At 41.2% G+C, this 20,827-nt stretch overlaps 1 protein-coding gene and 2 long non-coding RNA genes across 5 annotated transcripts in view; 2 read left to right on the plus strand and 1 right to left on the minus strand.

Moving 5' to 3' along the window:
• The window catches only part of Ttc28 (tetratricopeptide repeat domain 28), a 436,243-nt gene that overhangs the window by 45,942 nt on the left and 369,474 nt on the right, over nt 1–20,827 (plus strand). The window lies entirely within an intron of this gene.
• The window catches only part of LOC116068147, a 17,135-nt gene continuing 6,589 nt past the window's right edge, over nt 10,282–20,827 (plus strand). Inside the window, exons 1-2 of one of the 2 annotated variants that reach the window (XR_004109455.1) lie at nt 10,282–10,323; nt 10,672–10,863. This is a non-coding gene — a long non-coding RNA (uncharacterized LOC116068147). Of the gene's footprint in view, nt 10,324–10,562; nt 10,864–20,827 lie in introns of those variants that run through there. The other variant, XR_004109454.1, reaches the window with a different exon arrangement.
• Nucleotides 16,946–20,767, minus strand: LOC116068148. The gene is made up of 3 exons (XR_004109456.1): nt 20,688–20,767; nt 18,361–18,398; nt 16,946–17,123 (listed from the first exon to the last, which is right to left on the minus strand). It is a non-coding gene; the product is annotated as an uncharacterized LOC116068148 (long non-coding RNA).

Here is a 20,827-nt window from a genome sequence, read left to right on the forward strand (position 1 = left end):
GTGGCTTTCTCTGTGTGTTGTGGGACTGGCTGCAGAGCTTGTGCCCAAGGTCTGCTCAGAACACTAAGGAACTGGAGTGACTGGGCTGGCAGAGTTCCTAAGTGCCTGGTCCTGCTGGTCCCAGTTACTCCCAGTGTTGGGACAGATGTTGGTTTCTGCTTACCTCTGATCCTGGGTATGTCAGAGCACCTGGGAATGGAGCTTCCCTTGGGTGTTATGGTGTCATTAGGCTTCTTTACAGTCATTTTTTCCTCCTGAGCCATCCTGTTCGTCCAAGTTTAGATATCTTAATTTAGTTTTCCAAGCTTTTAATAATACACTTTAAAAAGGATTTATTTATTTATTTATTTTAAATATATGAGTACATTTCGCTGTCTTCAGTTGCACCAGAAGAGGGCATAGGGCCCCATTATGGATGACTCTGAGCCACCATGTGGTTGCTGGGAATTGAATTCAGGACCCGTGGAAGAGCAGTCAGTGCTCTTAACCGCTGAGCCATCTCTCCAGCCCAATAATACATTATTTTATAGTGAATATATATTTCCTTGTAATTTTTATATTTTCTTAGATGGTTTTGACTTCATTATGTATTTTTTAAAAATGCACCAGGCATGGTGGCACATCCCTGTAATCTCAGCAGAGGTAGGGGAATCTCTAAGAGTTCATGGCCAGCTTGGTGTAGAAAGTGAGTTCCAGGACAGCAACAACTACACAGAGAAACCCTGTCTCAAAGAAAGCAATACTGCATAGAGTTTTAATTGTGTATGTTTTATCTACCTTTATTGTATAATTTTTGATCATATGAGTATACTTTGAAAGGCCTTCCATTAAAATACTCATTTTTATATTTAAGTGTTTGATCAAATTAGAATTTTAGTATAAGCATATTCATCCTCTTTTCTTAAAAGTTTTTTTGTATGTTTGAACATTTGCTTGCATATATGTAATGTGCACTTTGTGTGTTCCTGGTACCTGTAGATTCCAGAACATGTCCATTGGGTCCTCTGGAATTGGAGTTGTAGACATTTGTGATTACCATGTGGATGTTGGGAACTGCACTCAGGGCCTCTGTAAGAACGGCAAGTGCTCTTCTTCACTGGGCTATCTCCAGCCCTTCCTTCTTCATTTATTTTTGTTTTTTTGTTTTTTGTTTGTTTGTTTTTTTCCAGACAGGGTTTCTCTGTGTAGCCCTGGTTGTCCTGGAACTCACTCTGTAGACCAGGCTGGCCTCGAACTCAGAAATCCGTCTGCCTCTGCCTCCCAAGTGCTGGGATTAAAGGCGTGCACCACCACCACCCGGCTCCATCTTCATTTTTACTCCAAAATAGCAACCCATATTTCCCCACTGATGCTGGATTTTGTCTTTATTATATTACAGATTCTCATGCTATTTGTATTATGTTTGAAATTTATCTTTTTTTCACTGATATGTGTATCTATAAATCACAACCCATATTAGTAATCATTATTGGATACATGTTTTATTCATAATAAATTAAGTAATATAATTACATGCTTTAGCATGTGAGTTGGATTAATTTTCCTTGTTTTCCTAGTTTATTTTATCTTACCAGTGGGATTAACCAGGCACACTAACTTGAAAATCCAGTTGTCTAGTGTTGTAGTTACTTGTCTGCTACTTTGATAACAAGCAAGGCAGTGCACAGAAGATTGTTAGTGGTTTGCCGTTTCAGAAGGTGAGTCATGACCATATAGCAGGAGCGTGGTGCCATGCATGCAGGCATGCTGCTGGAGCAGTAGCTGAGAGCTTGTGTCTTCATCTACGAGCATGATGTAGATATAAATAATGAAACGCTGTGGTGTGGATTTTTGAAACCTCAAAGCCCACCCCTGTAGCCACGAACTTTTTTTTTACCTGGCTTCTTTGTTCCCAGAATAACAACTCTGAGATTTAATTATTTAGGAATAAATGCCCAGGCCATAGGGTTTGGCTTATTCCCTGTCTAGTTATGTCTGCCACATGGCTAGTTACCTTTCCTCAGTCACATATGTCAGTGTTGTCCTAGTTCAGGTGAAATCTGCTCTTGACTCTTTGCCAGAATTCCTATCTCTTTCTGCCGAATGTCCTACCTTCTAATCCTGCCGTTCAGTTCTTTGACCATTCAGCTCTTTATTGACAGGTGAATGCTTTTACACAGTGCTGAGAATACCCTACATACCCCAGTGGTATACTTTCTCAGACAAGGCCGTACCTCCTGATCCTTCCTAAACTGTTCTACCTACTAGTGATCAAGCACTCAAACATGTGAGTGTATGGATTCTAGGAGTGCCTATTCTTGCTCAAACCTGGTTAAAACTTATCTTGATATTTTGTTGGTATTGTATTACTCTGATGAAAAATAAGTTATGGATAAAATATTGATACCTTAGTGTTATTGAGTTTTTCTGCTCAAAATAGGATGGGCCAGTTATATTGTGTTTACTTCAGTAGTAATAAATGACATTTCCATGTAGATCTTGCATGTTTTTGAGACTATCTTCTTAGGTCACTCACCTGTGTTGACTTCCTATTTGGAATCGTTTTCTCCTTTTCATCTTCTGAATGGTTGTCGTTTATGTGTTAAAAGTTCTTTGGCAGTTTAATGGCTTTAAAAACAAAACATTCCATTTTAAAACTTATGCTTGCTTTTAAAGCAATTGTTTCTTATTATTTTGTTAAGATTTATTTTTATTCATTTGTGTGTAGTGTGTTGTATGTATCTGTCTGTCTGTCTGTCTCATATGCCTGAGAGTGCCTGAGCCAGAAGAAGGTGTTGGGTCCCTTCAAGCTACAAGTTTACAGGTAGTTTTGAGCCTTTCTTTCTTTTTTTTTTTTTTTTTTGAGACAGGGTTTCTCTGTTTAGCCCTGGCTGTCCTGGAACTCACTCTGTAGACCAGGCTGGCCTCGAACTCAGAGATCCGCCTGCCTCTGCCTCCCAAGTGCTGGGATTAAAGGCGTGCGCCACCACCGCCCGGCTAGTTTTGAGCCTTTCATTGTGGTGCTGTGGGACTAGACTTGGGTCTTCTGAAAGAGCTTTTAACTGTTGAGCCACCTCTTCAGCTCCTCTTAAACAATCTTAGGTTATATTTTGGACTAAGTTGATACACTCAAAGTTGTTATAGGGCCTGTATGTAAGCCCTGAAGTACGCTAAGAACCATATATCTCATATTCTGGCCCTGTAGACACCATTCACAAATTGCAGAAGGCACTAGCCACTTGAGCCTCAGTGGTATTTGCTTTTCTTGGCACTTAATTAACAGCCATGGTGCATATTTCGATTAACGTGTATTAGCATCTTGTTTCTCTCATATCTAAGGGCCTAACCAGACCAGTTACAGCATTTAGGTTTTTAGAGATCTCTTTTTCAAGATTATTTCATGTAGCTAGTAGTTCTTGGTCCAGTCAGCTGACAGTTATTTAAACAGGGAAAGTTTTGTACACAAAATTATGAAGCTGTTATATAACATGTCTCTGTAAGCTTAAATCAACTCTCTAGGGTACTCCAGAGCTGCGAGATGGGGAGAGAAGGAGAGGAAGAAGGGGAGGAGGAGGGGAATGAGAAATGGCAGACCTGTGGAAATCTTGCACCAATTTGCTTGCGTCTTCAGAAAAGATGGAGAAACAATCCATTGGATCCAGAGACATTTCTGGCAGGGTGTAAATGGATTGTATTTGCTTGCAGAGTGCAAAGCAGCTCTCTGGAACATTAGTTAACACAGAGTAAATTGAAATCAGGGATACTTGCCATGCGGGAGGCCTGGAGTGCACAGGTTTCCACGTAGCTGTAGCTGTGGTGCTGAGAGGAGCTCAGGAATGTGACCTTGGCACCTGTCTGAGGGAGACTGGCTGGTACATACGTGTGGCTTCTAGCTCATGGAGGTCCCAGGAAGAGTTCACCAGGCTCAACCGCAGTTGAGAGCTCCTGAGGCTCTGGTCACTCTTAGTACTTGCTTGGGCAAGTTCCAGAGAGCATCCTCAGTGTGATACCCTTTAACAGCTAGAGAGCTCTTCCATGTACCAGTCCTCCAGTGCCCTCTACTGAGAAAGTTCATATTATGCTCACGGCAAGCCAAGTTTCATGTCATACAGGATAGCTGCAGGCTGAATTTGGAGCTTTGAGGCAGTTAAACATTAATGAATATATCTATTCTCCTGGTCCCCAGCTCTGACAGAGTCTAGCTTGCTTCTGGAGTTCTGAGTACCCTGTCCTGTCATAGGAAGTCACACATATTCTTTCAAAATGCAACTCTCTCCTTTGAGGGCTCAGCTCCTTTCTCCTTGATCTTAGTGATGGTTTTCATAGGTTGTTTGGATATGCCTATTCCAGGGTTATAATTTCTTTTGTTTTTGAGAGGCTGCATAATGTTTCTCTGCTGTGGATTTTGTTTGTTTTTTGTTTTTTGAGACAAGATTTTCCTTTGTAGCCCTGGCTGTCCTAGAACTCAGTAGACCAGGCTGGCCTTGAATGCACAGAGATGCACCTGCCTTCGTCTCCCAAGTGCTGCAATTAAAGGTGTGGGTACCACTGCCTGACTATAGGCGTGCCCATTTCTCTTTAAAAGATTCTGGGAGAGCTTGGCTTTCACCTGTTTTTGTTACTTATAGAAACTGTAGTTCCTGCCAGGCTCCTCTGCTGTTGAGTTGTAGCAGTTCTTCCTGTGTGTGGGTTTGTTTTCTGTAATTTTTATTATTTTCAGTTAACTGTGATCTAAAATATTACATGGAAATTCCAGGATCAAGGAATGCATCAGTTTTAGACTGTATGCTGTTTTGTTTCTCAGGTATCTACTTACGCTAGGAGCTCTGGATGCTGCGTGGTACCAGGTATAGCCCTAGTCTCTGATTTCTGGGGCAGTACCTGTGTTCTTCCACCTGGCTTTATGATGTCCCAAGTGCAGGAGTGGCAGTGCTGCTCATGTCACTCACTGCATTGCTGTCACTGTTCTCTGTTGTTATAGTTACCATTGTTGCTATTTTTTCTTCCCTGAGATAGGGTTTCTCTCTGTAGGCCTAACTATTGTGGGACATGCATTGTATACCAGACTGGTTTTAAACTTGGAGATCTGCCTGCCTTTACCTCTCTCGTGCTGAGATTAAAAACATGAGCCTCCAAGCCTGGCACTGTTGTCTTAATGCACCTAATTTATAAATTAATCATAAGGATATGTGCATAAACTACTACAGTCTTACATCACTTTGTGATCATGGTATTTTCTGAGCAGTGTGTCATCAGGTGGTTCTATCTTGAAGCAACATTCTGGAGTGTACTTACACAAACTTACATGTTGTAGCCCATCACTGCACACAGACTTTTGATCAAGATAGGTGGTAAATGGGAGATGGCTGAGGCGGACACTTTACATTAAGCTTTTTTATGTTCAGAAAGTGTATATATGTTAAGGTACCAAAATTACAGAAACGTGGGAAGCAGTAACAATTGTTTATTAAGATTTTCAGCATAATATGTTATGCATTGTGCTTCTTTCTTTTCTTTTATGTGATTGGAAGCTCAGCAAGCTTACATTATCTCTACAACAGTTGAAGTAATGCACTGCAGTGTTGAGATGACTGCTGTCACTGAGTGGGAGGAATTCTCTGTGTCTTCATTGATGTCAGGGACTACCATTGTGTATGCTGCCAGTTGTTGATTTTAAACAGGACTCACACATAAATGATACATGATTGTATGTTCAGCATTTGGTACTTTGTGTAGTTGCAGCATCTGCTCAGGATGGGCAACAGCTTTGAAAATATCCATTGTGAATTAGGTGGCTACTCAAGTCCTTAGAGGGTTGTGCTTTGTACTTTAGGTCTGTCAATTTTGTCAGTTTGATCTAAAGCAAGCTATGTTGGTTTTAGAATCAGAAAGACATAGTTTGATGGATTGAGGAGGTTGTGCAGGCATTAAAGTCCTGTGTAAGCATGAGCACTCATGTGAGAAGCTGAGTGTGGTGGGTATGCTTGTAATCCAAGTGCTGGGAGGTAGACCTAGTAGATCTCAGACTCACTTACTCAAAGCAGCCTAGCTTAATCATTGAGCACTTGCTCCCAGTGAGAGATCCTGCCTTAAAAACAGGATTGATGGTGCCTAAGGAGGAAGAACATCTCACGCTATCCTTGGCCTCTATGTGAACATTCATTTGTATTGTACTCATGCCCACAGCAGGATGGAAAATCTAGTTCCACTACTTATTAACTGCAACCATGGTATGATGCTTGTGAACCTGAGTTCATAAAACATCAAGTGAGTTACAGTGAGTGTCATTTCTTTGCTGCAGGTATAGTATTGGTATAACCAAGTAGCTGTAGCATCCCTGACTCTCAGTTGACAGATGAAGAGTTCTGTGTTTTGGATGAACAACATAATGTTTTGGTGGAGAATACACTGTGGACTGTCTAAACACACTGTAGCATATGCACCGACTCATGGCTAGCCATCTTCTGGTGATGAGGCTTACTCACGACATCTAGAAGCTATTATATTGTCTTGGTATGTGGTACCTAGTTTACATTTGAACCACTCTTGTTTTCGTAATCATTTTTGTCTTACATTTCTAGGTAGAATTTGTTTTTGAAATAATTCTTTAAGAATATTCTAAACATTGTGGGGTGTGTGTATTTGTGCTGTGTGTGTGTGTGTGTGTGGTGTAATATGTGTGTGGTGTATCTATCTGTGTTATAAGTTGTGTTTGTGTCTTTATGTATGTGTGATGTGTGCTTTGTGTGTGTGATGTATGTTGTGTGTGTATGGTGTTTCTATCTGTGTTGTATATTGTGTGAGTGGGGTGTATGTGTGATGTATGTGTATGTGTGGCATGTGTATGTAGTATGGGTGTGTGTATGGTATGTGTGTATAGTACTCACGTGGTACAGCAGACTATGAAGGCCAGAGGAGAGCTTGCATCAGTCAGTTCTCTCTTTCTGCCGTGTGAGTTCCTGAGCTTGCTCTTAGATTGTCAAACTTGGTAGTGCCTTTACCTGCTGAGCTACCTAGCCTGTGTGAGAACCATGTGTGCACAGTGCTTATGAGGAGGAAGGCTGTCCCATGCTCTGGAACTGGAGGGACGTACAGGTGGCTGTGACCCTCCTTGTGTGGGTGCTAAAGCCATAGCAGCTGTTTTTAGCCGGCTGAGCTATCTCTCCAGCACCCAAAGTGCTTAACTCTAAAGAAACATTACAATGAACTAGACACTCTCAGGCTTAAGAGATTCATGGTGTTATCATTATAATTTACTTTAAAAAGGCAGAATGAAATCATCCTTTTCCAAATTGCATCAGTTCACTGAAATTCATCTGTAAATGGAAGTATGGTAGCATCTATTTTAGTTTAAAAAGATGTGAGCTGGGCATGGTAGCACACATGTGTGATCTCAGTATTTGGAGATAGGGACAGGATAATCAGAAGTTCAAAGTCAGCTGTGACTGTAACAAATTTGAGGCGTTGTGTTAGAAAAACTTCAGTAGACAAAAATGTTATAAAAATTAGGTCTTAGCGGGATGTAGTGGTGCACACCTTTAATCCAGCAATCAAGATACCCACACAGGCAGATTTCTTTGAGTTTGAAGCCATCCTGGTTGTCATAGTTCCAGGACTTCCAGAGCTACATAGTGAGACTCAAATCTCTTCCCCCTACCAAGACCCAATTTTGTCTTATAATACTTGACTTATTTTTAAACTGACCAAATTGTGACTGCTTCTGAATATGGCATGTCCTGTAGTGAGCAGATGTACATCTTGCCTCCCATGGGGTGGCTGTATGAAGACATGCATGCAACTTCAGACAGAGCTCCACTTCTGGCACTGCTCAAACATTAGGTTTCTTGACATTTACCTTAAAGCCCTGAATGGTTTGTGCTGCAGAGTTCTGCTGTTTGCTGAATTACCTCAGTAAACAGGGTGAGGTGAAGAAGACCACATCTGCCCTACCTGTCAGCGATTCCTTCTTATTTCCTTTTCTATGCTTGCACATGTGATGAAGGCTCAGAAATTATTCATGTGAGTGATGCTGCTTCTCACTCCAAGGCTTTTACTGATTGAAAAAGAATTAAGAGCCATGTTTGGTGGCACGCCTGCAGCCTTAGCACTGAGAGGCTGAGACGGCAGAATTGCCACAAATCTGGGGTCAATCTAGAGTACATGGGTAGTAGACCCTTTATCAAGAAAAAAAATTCAGAGAGATCTTTAATACCTCTTTGAAAATAACCATGAAGGTTTTAAACTATCTTGAAGGATCATAGAATCCCTTATATAGTCATCTAAAAAATTTGTAAACAGGATGCTTAACTTTAGATTAGAAAATCAGGTCATCATCAAAAGCTTTCTTTGTAGAAAAGCTGCTTTGATTTTTATTTCATAGTCATTAATGAAACTATCAATTACATGAATTATGATTTTCAACTCACATAGTAATTTCCATGTGTTTTCATAATAAAATTCACTCTGTAATCTCTTCCACAAAGATGTAGTAAACAGCACCTGCTATAACACAGAGCTACCAAGTGGGTGTTCACACTTTACTGTATGAAGCAACACTGAAGGGTTAAAGAAAGCTGGATACACTATAAGATTACAAAGTTTTATTTATGAGAGGATAGGGAGGGTGTCGTTATATGGATGAAGCATTAATAACCTCTCCATTCTGCAGGAACTACTCTTTCCAGTCCCATAGGGACTGTGAGTGTGTTTTGGTGGTCTGCGCAAGAGGTTAAGCTTGGCAAGTGTAGTGGGGAATGATGTCACTGAATGCACACCATATGTATCAAAAGTCAGAGAGTGCTCTCTTACTGACATGCATAGATGTATATGTGTTGGAATGGAAAATCGTTTTTATGAAAATATAGACAAGTAAAACAAGAATGTTCTGTACTGAGTCTGATCCAGTCACCAGTAGCTGCCAAGTATGATACTCCCTGAAAAGTTTCTCTCCTTAGTTTTCCAGCTTCCAGCCCTTTGTTGGCTCTAAAAGCAGTCTGTTTGGAAAGCCTTATTCAGTATGCTCCTTCTGTTGGTGTGGGTTGAACACCAAATGAGACATCCATTGTCTCTGTTAAAGCAAAGCTGCTAGGGCAGTCTAGTGTGCATGTTGCCGCAGATGGAAATGATTAATTGATTTAGCTAACTCAGTAGATTCTTCTCTAGTAAGGCAGGGGTATATCAGAGCTTCATACTGCTAATTATTGTTCTATCCATTAATATATCAAAGACTGTAATTGTTGCTTTAATCCTTCTGTTATCATTATTTAAAATGTTATGTTTTAATGCTACACTAATGGGTACATCAAATATATAAAACATTTGATTTTTAGAAGAAATTTATGGCTTCTGACAGAAGAATACATGGAGATAAAATATGAAGTACCTAGTTATTTTATTATTCAATTTTAATTATCAAATCACAATGTTTTTTTTTTTTAAAAAAAATACTATTAATCTTTTTTTATAGTCTAATCATTATCCTCCCCCTGGTGTGCCCTCTGACTGTTTCTCATCTCATTCCTCCTCCCCTCTCTCTAAGACATGTTCCCACCCTCCTATCCCCACCCCCACCCCACCAGACCTCTCCACTCCCTGGGGCCTCAAGTCTCTCTAGGGTTAGGTGCATCTTCTCTCACTGAGGCCAGACCAGGCAGTCCTCTGCTGTATATGTGTTGGGGGCTAGTGTATGGTGACTCAGTGTCTGAGCAATCTGGGGGTACATGTTAGTTGAAACTGCTGGTCTTCCTATGGGATTACCCTCCTTCTCAGCTTCTTCTAGCCTTTTCCTAATTCAACACAGGGCTCTCTGGCTTCTGTCCACTGGTTGTGTGTCAGTATCTGCATCTGACTTGTTGGGGCCCTTGGAGGGCAGCTATGCTAGGCTCCTGTCTGTAAGTACACTATAGCATTAGTAATAGTGTCAGGACTTGAAACCTCCCCTTGAGATGGATCCCAATTTATGCCAGTCACTGGACCTCCTTTCCCTCAGGCTTTTCTTCATTTTTGTCCCTTTGGTTCTTTTAGACACGAACAATTCTGAGTCAGAGTTTTTGACAGTTGGATGGCAATCTCATCCCTCCACTTGATGCTCTGTCTTTCTACTGGAGATGGACCCCATAAGTTCCCTGTCTCCACTCTTGGGCATTTCATCTAAGGTCCCTCCCTTTGAGTCCTGAGCATCTTTCACCTCCTAGGTCTCTGGTACATTCTAGAGGGTCCCCCACCTCCCACCTCCCGAGGTTGCCCATTTCCATTCTTTCTGCTTACTATTCAGCTATTAAGAATGAGGACATCATGAGTTTTGCAGGCAGATGGATGGAACTAGAAAATATCATCCTGAGTGAGGTAAGTCAGACTCAAAGGGACATTCATGGTATGTACTCACTGATAAGTGGATATTAGCTATAAAGTACAGAATACCCAGGACACAACCCACAGACCTCAAGAAGGTTAACAAGCCAAAGGGCCCAAGTGAGGATGCCTTAATCCCACTTGGAAGGGAGAAGAAAGGAATCATGGGGGGGGGGGCAGATGGAGGGAGGGATCTGGGTGGGAGAGGAGACAGGGAGGAAGAAAGGGGAACATGATCAGGTATTGGGGGGGCAGGAAATCACAATGTTTTTCGTAAAAATAAAGTACTGGTTTAAGTTGGATACCTAAAAGCTTGAATGAACTATTGCATATCTTGTACAGAAAACCACCTCATCCAGTAGCACGATTCCACTGAAACAGTAGTTGTGACCTAGGAGGCCGCTGAGCTGGTCCAGTGCTCACCTAGCATGCACAGGATCTGGGTTGCATCCCCAGCACAGCGTGTGACCACAAGGCAGAGAGAGATCACGTCTGTAAGTCAGCACTCAGTCAGTGGAGGATCAACAGTTAAAGGTAATTTTTGGCTACATAGCATGTTCTCAAACTTGTGTGTCCCTAGTGTGTAAATAAAGAAATGAATTCAGCATTTATAAAGCTGGAAGTAGTGGTGTGCTCATGAAATCTCGGCACTTGAGAGGTTGAGGCAGGTGGATTGCTGTGAATTTAAGGAAAGCCCAGACTACATAGCAGGCCCTTATCTTGAGAGAAGCAGGGGCTTTGGAGAGGACTTAAGTGGGTAATGTGCGTGCTGAGCTTTAATCCACAGGATGCAGCATGCCTTTACTCCCAGTGCACTCCTCTGTGGCAGCCCTAGAGGAGGGGTTCTCAACCTTCCTAATGCTGCAACCATTTAATACAGGCCCTCATCTCATGGTCATCCCCAGCCCTAAAATTATGTTCCCTTCTGCTTCATAACTATAATTTCCCTACTGTTAGGAATTGTAATGTAAGTATCTGATATGTGAGCCCATGACCACTGCCTTAGAATGTTGTGGGCCAACATTCATGATGTGTGCAGTGGTAAGCTACAAAGAGACCCAGTGTCAGACATGATGAAAGGCAAAGACCAATACCTAGGACTCTGACCTCTGAATACATGCAGGACCATATGTATTATTCTCACATGTGAATGAACATGCACACATACAGGCATGTATACATATCACACACATTATGTACATATACACAAAACCAAAAAAGTCAAAGAAAATATAATATTTATGAAAAAGCAATATGGTAGGACAATATTATGCTTAGTAAATATAAATGAAATTATATTAGTATAATAGAGTTCTATTAACGTTTTGGTATCTTTGTTTTATTTTTTTCTTTGTGGTACTGAGGAACACACTAAGGGCCTTGGTTGTGCTTGATTGAACTAAATCGTCTGCATCTCAGCTACATCTCCAGCGCCTTGATATCTCTGTATCTAGCTAGTGTGCCTCTTTGTATAAACCTCCCCTTAAAATTTCTTTTTAACTTTCTGAGACAGTATCTCATGCATCCTAGGCTAGCTTCTGATGCCTGGATCTCCTGTTTCTAGCCTTCTGTGTGTGTTCTTACCCTCATCCTCTTGTAGTGGTGGTTCCTTTTCTGTTGCTGCGATAGAATACCCTTAAAAAAGCAACATGAAGAAGAAAAGGCTTAGAGATTCAGAGGGGACTGCAGTCCATGGTGGGAAAGAAAGGTGTGGCTGCAGAAGCATGAGGCCCTGGCAGTCAGGGAGCCAAGATATCATGTTTCATCTGCACATAAGAACCAACAGTTAGTAAATGGGACCTCATGAAGCTGGAAGCTTCTATATGGGCAAGGACATCATCATTCAGGCAAAGCAGCAGGCTACAGAATGGACTGGGTCTTTACCAATTGTGCATTTGATAGAGAGTATTTAAAACACATAAAGAACTAAAAATGGGAACATTTAAGAAAAATTAACCCAATTAAAAAAATAAGATATAAAACTCAGCAGAGAGTTGTCAAAAACTGAAACATAGGAGGCTGAGAAGTTCTTAAATGTTCAACATCCTTAGCCTTCAGGGAAATGCAAATTAAAACTACTTTGAGATTTTATTGTTCTCAGTCACAATGGCCAAGATCGATAAAACAAATGAGTGCACATTTTGGTGTGAATGTGGGGAAGAGGGCACACTTATTCATTGCTGGTGGGAGTGCAAGTTGATACAGCAGTTTTGGAAATCAGAGTGACTGTTGCTTAGGAAGCTAGAATTGATCTACCTCGTGATCCAGCCACAAGGAATTGATACTCTTGGACATATACTCAGAGAACTCTACATCCTACTATAGAGACAATTGCGTGTCACAGCTCTGTTCATAATAGGCAGAAATTGGAAACAGCCGAGATATCTTTCAACTGATGAATGAATTATGGGATGTGATATTTTCACACAATAGAATATAATTTAGCTGTTAAAAATGAAAATATTAATTCTTCAGTAGATGGATAAAGCTAAAAAAATTATCCTGATCCTTAAGAGACAAATATTGTATGTATCTTGGCTAGTTTTGTGTCAACTTGACACAAGCTAGAGTCATCTTAGAGGAGGAATACTCAATGATGAATACCTTCATAAGATATATAGGCAAGCTCTACATTTGTGGGGCATTTTCTTAATTAATAATTTGTGGGTGAAGGCTCAGCCCATTGGTTGTTTTGGTTCTATAAGAAAGCAGGCTGAGCAAGCTGTGATGAACAAGACAGTAAGCAGCATCTTTTATGGCTTCTGCCTCAGCTCCTGCTTCCAGGCTCCTGCTCTGCATGAGTTCCTGTCCTGACTTCCTTCAGTGGTGGACTGTGGTATGGAAGCATAAGCCGAATAAACCCTTCCCTCTCCAACTTGCTTTTTGGGCACCCTGTGTCATTGCAGCAATGAAATCTGTAGGATAGTATGTTTTCCTCTCATATGTGGATGCTACAATCCACATAACCACTAAGGCTGAGTACCAAGGAAAGGTCTAGGAAGGGGAAGAGGATCTCCCAAGGAATGGGAGATAAAATGCAATATTATAAAGAAACAAAGTGGAGACTAGAATGAGAGGATTAAATAGGGAGAAGGATGGGAGTGGCCTATATCTTGTTGAGTTGTTGGCCAAAGGGTCTCGCTCCATGGAAACCCTCAAACATCACAGGCGATTGGTTGCTCTCAGAGCCTGCTGGTAAGGTCCTGTTTGTGGAAATAAAACTTAATTATGTTACTGAACACAGAGAAGTATAGCAGATGCCTTGCTAGAAGCTTCACCCTACTGAACTCATGGTAAGGTACCAGAAGGAACTGTGCATGCTACAAGAGGAGAAAGATAACCATCTCTGCCAAGTCCCATTTACTGCAAGAATCTTCCTCTTTGACATGGGTTAACTTATATCAGTATCATATTAGGAGTCATTTTATTGCTAGGACCACTTTGCAGAAGTGGTTGATTATGCGTATAACATCTGTGCAGTTATTACCCCACTGTATTTTGCCAGGCAGAGGTGGCAGAGTTTGCAGCTGGGTCATGCTGAGGATTATCTTTTGTCTCTAGTAGCAAGTGTATCACCTTCCAGCACCACGAATGCTAGTCAGTAGGAGTGATACTTCTAGTTGAATACCAGCTTAATTTCTCTAAGCAGCTGGGCACACCTGTGAAGGATTTTCTTGTTTGGATCATTTGAGCTGAGGCAACCCACCCTCAGTCTGGATCATTTGAGCTCAGACGAGCCACACTCTATCTGGGCTGTTCCTTGTAGTGGTAGTCTAACAGAAAAGGATATGGAAGAAGATTGCTTTTGTTTTCAGTCTGCTTGCCCTCACTCTCACTGGCATGTTCATTTGTCCTGTGGAATCAGTGTCAAATAATGCTGCTACTTCTCCCACAGTGGGGTTCATGGGTTCAGGAATCAAGGGCTGGAAATGGAGATGGTCCCACTCACCACCTAATTTACATTACCATTACCTTATATATATGGAAGGTAGTTGTATTTTGTGTCTTGTGTTTTGTTTTCCAACTAGGAGTGCTTTCCTTAGAATTAAGAATAGATGACTCCAGAGCCTGACTTTTAGGGTGAGTTAGGCAGCTCTGTGTGAGGGATTAGGCTTTTCCAAACATCCGCTGAGGACCATCATCCTGAGTGCTGTCCTCAGGGCTGAGGGATGGATTGAAGAGCTATTGGCCATGTTGTGTGAGAGATTCCTTTCTAGGCAAGGATATAGGCAAACCCTATGTAACTACACAGTGGAGAAACTATTAGATTTTAACATATATATGTAGTTATATGCAGAGATGAGTATATATACACATGAGTATGTAGGCATACACATGTCTATAGACTGTCATAGGAATACCTAGAAAGACTATGGATCTAGAGTGTAAATTTGCCTATGAGTAACAACTATACTTTTATATATCTGCCTTTTGGTTGTTTGCATAGGATTTTCTTTTTTATTACTTTTACTCTTTTACAGTCCAGTCGTTACTGCCCTCCTGGTCTGCCCTCCCACAGTTCCTCACCTCATTCATCTTCCCCCTGTCTCTAAGAGGATGTCCCCATCCCCACCCCTTTACCCCCAGCCAAGCCTCCCACTCCCTGGGGGCTCAAGTTTCTCAAGGGTTAGGCACATCTTCTCCCTCTGAGGCCAGAGCAGGCAGTCCTCTTGCACAGGATTTTAAAAGAATCCTAAGGTTATCAGAGATTCCTGAAAGATATGAGTGAATAGTTGGTGTGGATTTATTTATACTGGCAAGAGCAACATTATCTTTTCTCTCTGCTATTTCTAGGCTTAGGTTATAGTAGAACACGGGAAAGAAATATGCGTTGTAATATGAACTAACTAGTACCCTCAGAGCTCCCAGGGTCTCAACCACCAACCAAGGACTGCACATGGAGGGGTCTGATTGTTCTGGCAGCATGTGTATAGTAGATGATTGCAATTTGATCATCAATAGGAGGAGAGGACCTTGGCCCTGTGAAAGTTCTGTGCCCCAGTGTAGGGGAGTGCCAGGGCCAATAAGTGGGAGAGGGTGGGGTGGCAGGCATGGGGAGGGAGAAGGCAACAGGGGTTTGTCTTTGTTGTTGTTTTTTGTTTTTGTTTTTTGTTTTTTGTTTTTCGAGACAGGGTTTCTCTCTGTAGCCCCGGCTGTCCTGGAACTCACTCTGTAGACCAGGCTGGCCTCGAACTCGGAAATCTGCCTGCCTCTGCCTCCCAAGTGCTAGGATTAAAAGTGTGTGCCACCACCGCCCGGCTAGGGGTTTGTTTTTGTTGTTTTTGTTTGTTTCTTTGTTTTTTGGAGGGGAAACTGGGAATGGAGAAATTTACATGTAAATAAAGAAAATATCTAATAAAAAATATATAGAAATGTGCGTTGTTATAGTCAGGCTTGTATTAAAGGTCAAAGATTGACATTGTAGCAAGTATAACTCACCCTGTGCTTTCATGGGTCTGTTGACTCATCCCTCACTGTTGATCCAAACTTAGACTCATATTTCACTGTTGATCCACACTGTTGCTTGACTGTGGGCCCCCTCATAGCAAAGGCAGCTTTCTGGGTGTGAGTTGCAATAGGCCTGGCAGACTTGCATGTGAGATAGACAGTTATGAAGCCCACAGTGCTTAGACTGTCATAGTTGTTACCAGCTGGAATTAATGTCTGCTTATTATTTTTGTCAGATAATTACATTATATGTTATCTTCTTGATTATCTGTAATATCTTAAAGGTTTTAGCTAATATCACAAATATAGTTATTAAATATGAAATAGTTTCCTGAGAATAATAGATTAACTTTTTATACCATTTAAGAGTTTGCAGTTTGCCTTTAGTCTCAACAACTCAGTAAGGGAGTATTTTTATTATTTTTATTTTATTTATTTGGAAGCTGAAGTCTAAAGATATTAAGTAACCTTCTTAGTTTATCTATGTTATATAATTTTTAAATTTGTTTATTCAACAAAGACTTATTCTGAGTTGTAAAAGTCACTGTGGATAGAATCATACAGCACTTACTTACATCATGAGAAAGAGTCAGATATTAAAGTAATCAATCATGGGATTATTTAATTATAGTAGTGATAAGTTGTGCCAAGAGGCACAATGTGGCATGAAGTGTGTTAGAGGAAGATCCAGCAGATCTGAAGTTCCCTGAGGAAATACTGCATCTGGTTTGAAGGGACGTAGTACAGATGGGGGTGGCGCATGCACAGTTCTGAGGAGAAAGTATACTGATAAGTTTAGAAAATGAAGTTAGGCAAGTGTGTTTGTATCACGAGGAATGAGTACAAATATCTGGAGAGTTAGTTGGGAGCCAGTCCCAATAGCATAGGTTTTAGGAAAATTCAACAAATTATTAAGTGTCTACTGCCCATGTGGTATAGTATGAAAGAGAGTATCTGAGTTACAAATACCCCACACTCTCAGCCAGCAGCAGGTGGAAGTGGGAAGCCAGGGTCAACCATGGACTCTTAGGCATTCCAGCATCATGTGATCTGTTTCTTTAAAGAAATGAACAACCTAAGCCAGGGAGTGCTGCTTCTGAGGTGTGCAGCAGTGGGACCCCTCTGCCTCTTGTGTACTCTGGAGGCTGTTGCTTGAACTTACTGAGGTGACCACCTACTGTCGAATTTTGTGGAAAGCTCTTTAGCACTTGGGCATGCTGCCTTTACTGTTTCCCTTGTGTTTTCCTCAGAAGGGGTCTGCATATCTCCTCCTGTGTCATCAGTGAGTGATAGCTCCGTGGTTCTCAAATCGGCAAATGAGCATTTTGCAAGCTGCAAACTCTGAGCTGCAGGGATAACAGGGATTAGATTGTATTGGACAGAAATTGGTGCTTCATTGTAGAAGCGGAGACAACTGTTACCTCTTAGCTGATTGTTATCAAAAGGACTTTCAAGACTTGTTCTAGCATCTTCCTAGATGCTGTGATCCTTAATACAGTACCTCATGGTATGCTGGCCTCCCACCATAAGGTTATGTTTGTTGTTTCATAACTGTAATTTTCCCACTGTTAATGAATCATAATGTAAATATATGATATACAGATGGTCTTACGAAACTCCTGTAAAAGGGTCGTTCAATCCCCAAAGGGTCATGACTTATGTTGAGAAATACTGTTCTAGACCATCATCAAAATCAGTAGTTATGCTCTATTCTATTTGGAAAATATATGTTACAATACTGTATCAACTACATAAGTTTAAAAGATAAAGGTATATTTTAAAAATCTGCATTTATATATACCAGGAAGTGCTTTTAGTACCACTTATATTTTGTTGTTGTTGTTGTTGTTTTTGTTTTTTGAGACAGAGTTTCTGTGTATAGCCCTGGCTGTCCTGGAACTCACTTTGTAGACCAGGCTGGCCTCGAACTCAGAAATCCACCTGCTTCTGCCTCCCAAGTGCTAGGATTAAAGGCGTGAGCCACCACTGCCTGGCAAGATTTCTTGAAAGTTATATGAAAGTTTCTTTTGGTGTGCTTGGGAAATGCCCAGAGCACATGGAATTCTTCAGAGCTGACCTTGGCTACTTATCAAGTTGGTGGCCATTCTGGGGTGTGTGAGACACTGTATAAGAAAGAAAGTCAGTCAGTAATAAATAAACCAACATTAGAACTCATCAGTTGTTTTGTACCATTGGGTATTCGGGTTCCTCTGGCTTCGCTGACTGGAAGACCGACCCATCTTGTGTGCATCAGTGGTTGGCTCCCTCTTGCTGCTCTTTGTTGAGCAGTGTACTTTCCCGTAACTGATGCCTAACTGAACAGTTTCCAGGCTCTGGTTGTGAAGAGTAATGCTGTGCAACCTTTCTGCAATTTGTTCAAATTGCTGGTGTACAATTTGAACTTCCATGAGTGATTTATGAGAATTCCTGTCCCTCATATCTTTGTCAACCTTTGGGATTTTCTATTTAATTTTAACTGATTAGCTCCTACATCCCCCGAGGAGTTGAGCCTAGGATGTCCTGTGTCCTGGTCAAGCTCTTTGTACCCATGTCTGTTAACCTTTCTGTGTCTGGAGCACTCACAGATCTTCCTTCTCTGTCTTCTTCCATTGAGCTTTTCCCTGGAAATCACAAATTTCATCACATATGAGAGAGTCAGCCTGCGCTTTGAAGGTCATCTGTACAACTTTTTAAAAAGTATTTCTAAAGAAGTATTAAGTTCCGTTGTCTTTATTTAACTGTACTTTTTCTTAACTTCTTGAAAAAGTAGCTCGGTAGTTTTAATGGCCAGTCATTTTCATATGTATGCATTTAAGGCCATATTGCTCTGAGCCAACCCAAAATACCTTTTACATATTTTGATATGCACTACTTTAAATATAATTTGTTTAAAAATATTTTCTATTTTCATCTTTTTTGAGGAAATCACTGAAAATCATCATAGAAAAGCTTAAGGTTTCTCTCTGTCTCTCTCTCTGTCTCTCTCTCTGTCTCTTTCTTTGTCTCTCTCTGTGTCTCTCTCTCTTTCTTTTGGTTTTTCGAGACAGAGTTTCTCTGTGTATCCCTGGCTGTCCTGGAACTCACTCTGTAGACCAGGGTGGCCTCAAACTCAGAAATCCACCTGCCTTTGTCTGTCAAGTGCTGAGATGAAAGGCGTGCGGCATCACTGCCTGGCAAGCTTAAGGTTTCTTATTTCCCGTTAGCTGAGTAATAGAGAATATACATGTTAATATGTTCTCAGGTTAGTATTTGAAGGTTGATAGAACTGGTCATATTCATCAATGCCATGCTGTGTTTATTACCGAATACTATTCTATTGTATAAATATATTCCAACTAATGTACACACCAATATGCGTAGCAGCTCTCTGGTTTTTGTTGCTGCTGTTGATATTTTTGTGCTGGGGAAATCATACCCAGGGTCTTCCACAATATAAATTCATTGTCTACTATTGAGCTATATGCTAAATCCATGTTTAGTAACTAAGAGTGAAGGTGCTATGACTATCGACATAGATGCATGTTTTAATTTAATTTCCCTATGGAGGGAATTATTACAGATACACTACATTCTGGGAAAGTTGGCAAACATCCCTTTCTCAGCAGTTGGTCGCTCTTACACTCCGCAGCAGAGAGTGTGACTTACGCCTGCATCACATTTCTGACAGCATGCTGTGTTTTTATCCATTCAAAACTATTTTAATTTTAATTTGTTAAAAATGAGCATAAAATTGACCTTTTAAATAATTTTAAACAATAATTAAGCTTATAGTCATTTGTCTACAATGTATATCCAGAATTTTTTTCATGCAAAACTGAAATGCATTCATCAAACAACTCTGCCTTCCTTTCTCCACTCATCTCCTGGAAACCTATCTTTCTGGTTTGTTTCCATGATTTTGATGACTCTAGCAAGTTGGTTGTAAGTAAAAATATCTATTATTTGTCCTTTGTAAGTCACTTGTTTTACTGAACATAATTTTTAGCGGTTTTCCCGGTTGTGTTGTCTGACAGGGTATAACTTTTATTTTCATGTGTGTGAAAATTATTTTTTCTTATACTTTTTTTTTTTTTGCCATGCCTAGCTTCTTTTAGAAAGTAAAATGTAATTACTTCATTTCCCACAGTCCCTCTCCTCCCTCCAACCTCTCCCATGTACCTGACCCTGATCCCCTTTGCGCCCCCCGATTCAGTGCCTGGCCTTTCCCCCTCTGTCAGAACGGCATGTCTGTCTGTCTAGCATTTATCCATACACCTACCTACCAATAAATATCTAAGTATTACCTGCCGAGTCTGTGTATAATTTCAGTGCTGGTTGTGGCATTGCATGCCTTTAATCCCAGCATTCAGGAAGCAGAGCCATACAGACCTCTGTGAATGAGTTCAAGGCTACCATGGTCTACATAGTGATTTCCAGGCCAACTAAACAACAGGGTCACCCAAGGAAATGTGTCTCAAAAACCTTTTTATACAATTTTCCTTTTTTTTTTTTTTTTTTTACTGTGTATGCTCATGTGTGTATTGAGACGTGCTAGCGTATGTACACCAGGAGAGTTAGAGGACGACTTGCTGGGGTTAGTTCTCTCCTTTTACTTTCTGGGTACTGATCACCAAACTCTAGGTTATTAGGTGTAGTAGTCACACGCTCAGCCAGCTCAGAGGAAAGGTATCTATCTCTGTCTCTATCTATCTACCTCTCTCTCTATCTGTCTCTCTCTCTTTCTCTCTCTCTACTCTGTATGTGTGCCTTCTGTGGGTATGAGTAGACAACACTAGGGTGCCAATATTCTCCTGCCACCTTGTAAAATCTGGGCATTAAGGTAAGGTCTGTGCATAGTGGCCTCCCCCTGCTGACCATGTCACAATGGCCTCCCCCTGCTGACCATGACACAGTGGCCTCCCCCTGCTGACCTGTCACAATGGCCTCCCCCTGTTGACCATGACACAGTGGCCTTCCCCTGCTGACCATGACACAGTGGCCTCCCCCTGCTGACCATGACACAGTGGCCTCCCCCTGCTGACCATGTCACAGTGGCCTCCCCCTGCTGACC

This window comes from Mastomys coucha, unplaced genomic scaffold (assembly GCF_008632895.1).
Source record: "Mastomys coucha isolate ucsf_1 unplaced genomic scaffold, UCSF_Mcou_1 pScaffold22, whole genome shotgun sequence".
In the NCBI taxonomy this organism is placed as follows: Eukaryota; Metazoa; Chordata; class Mammalia; order Rodentia; family Muridae; genus Mastomys; species Mastomys coucha.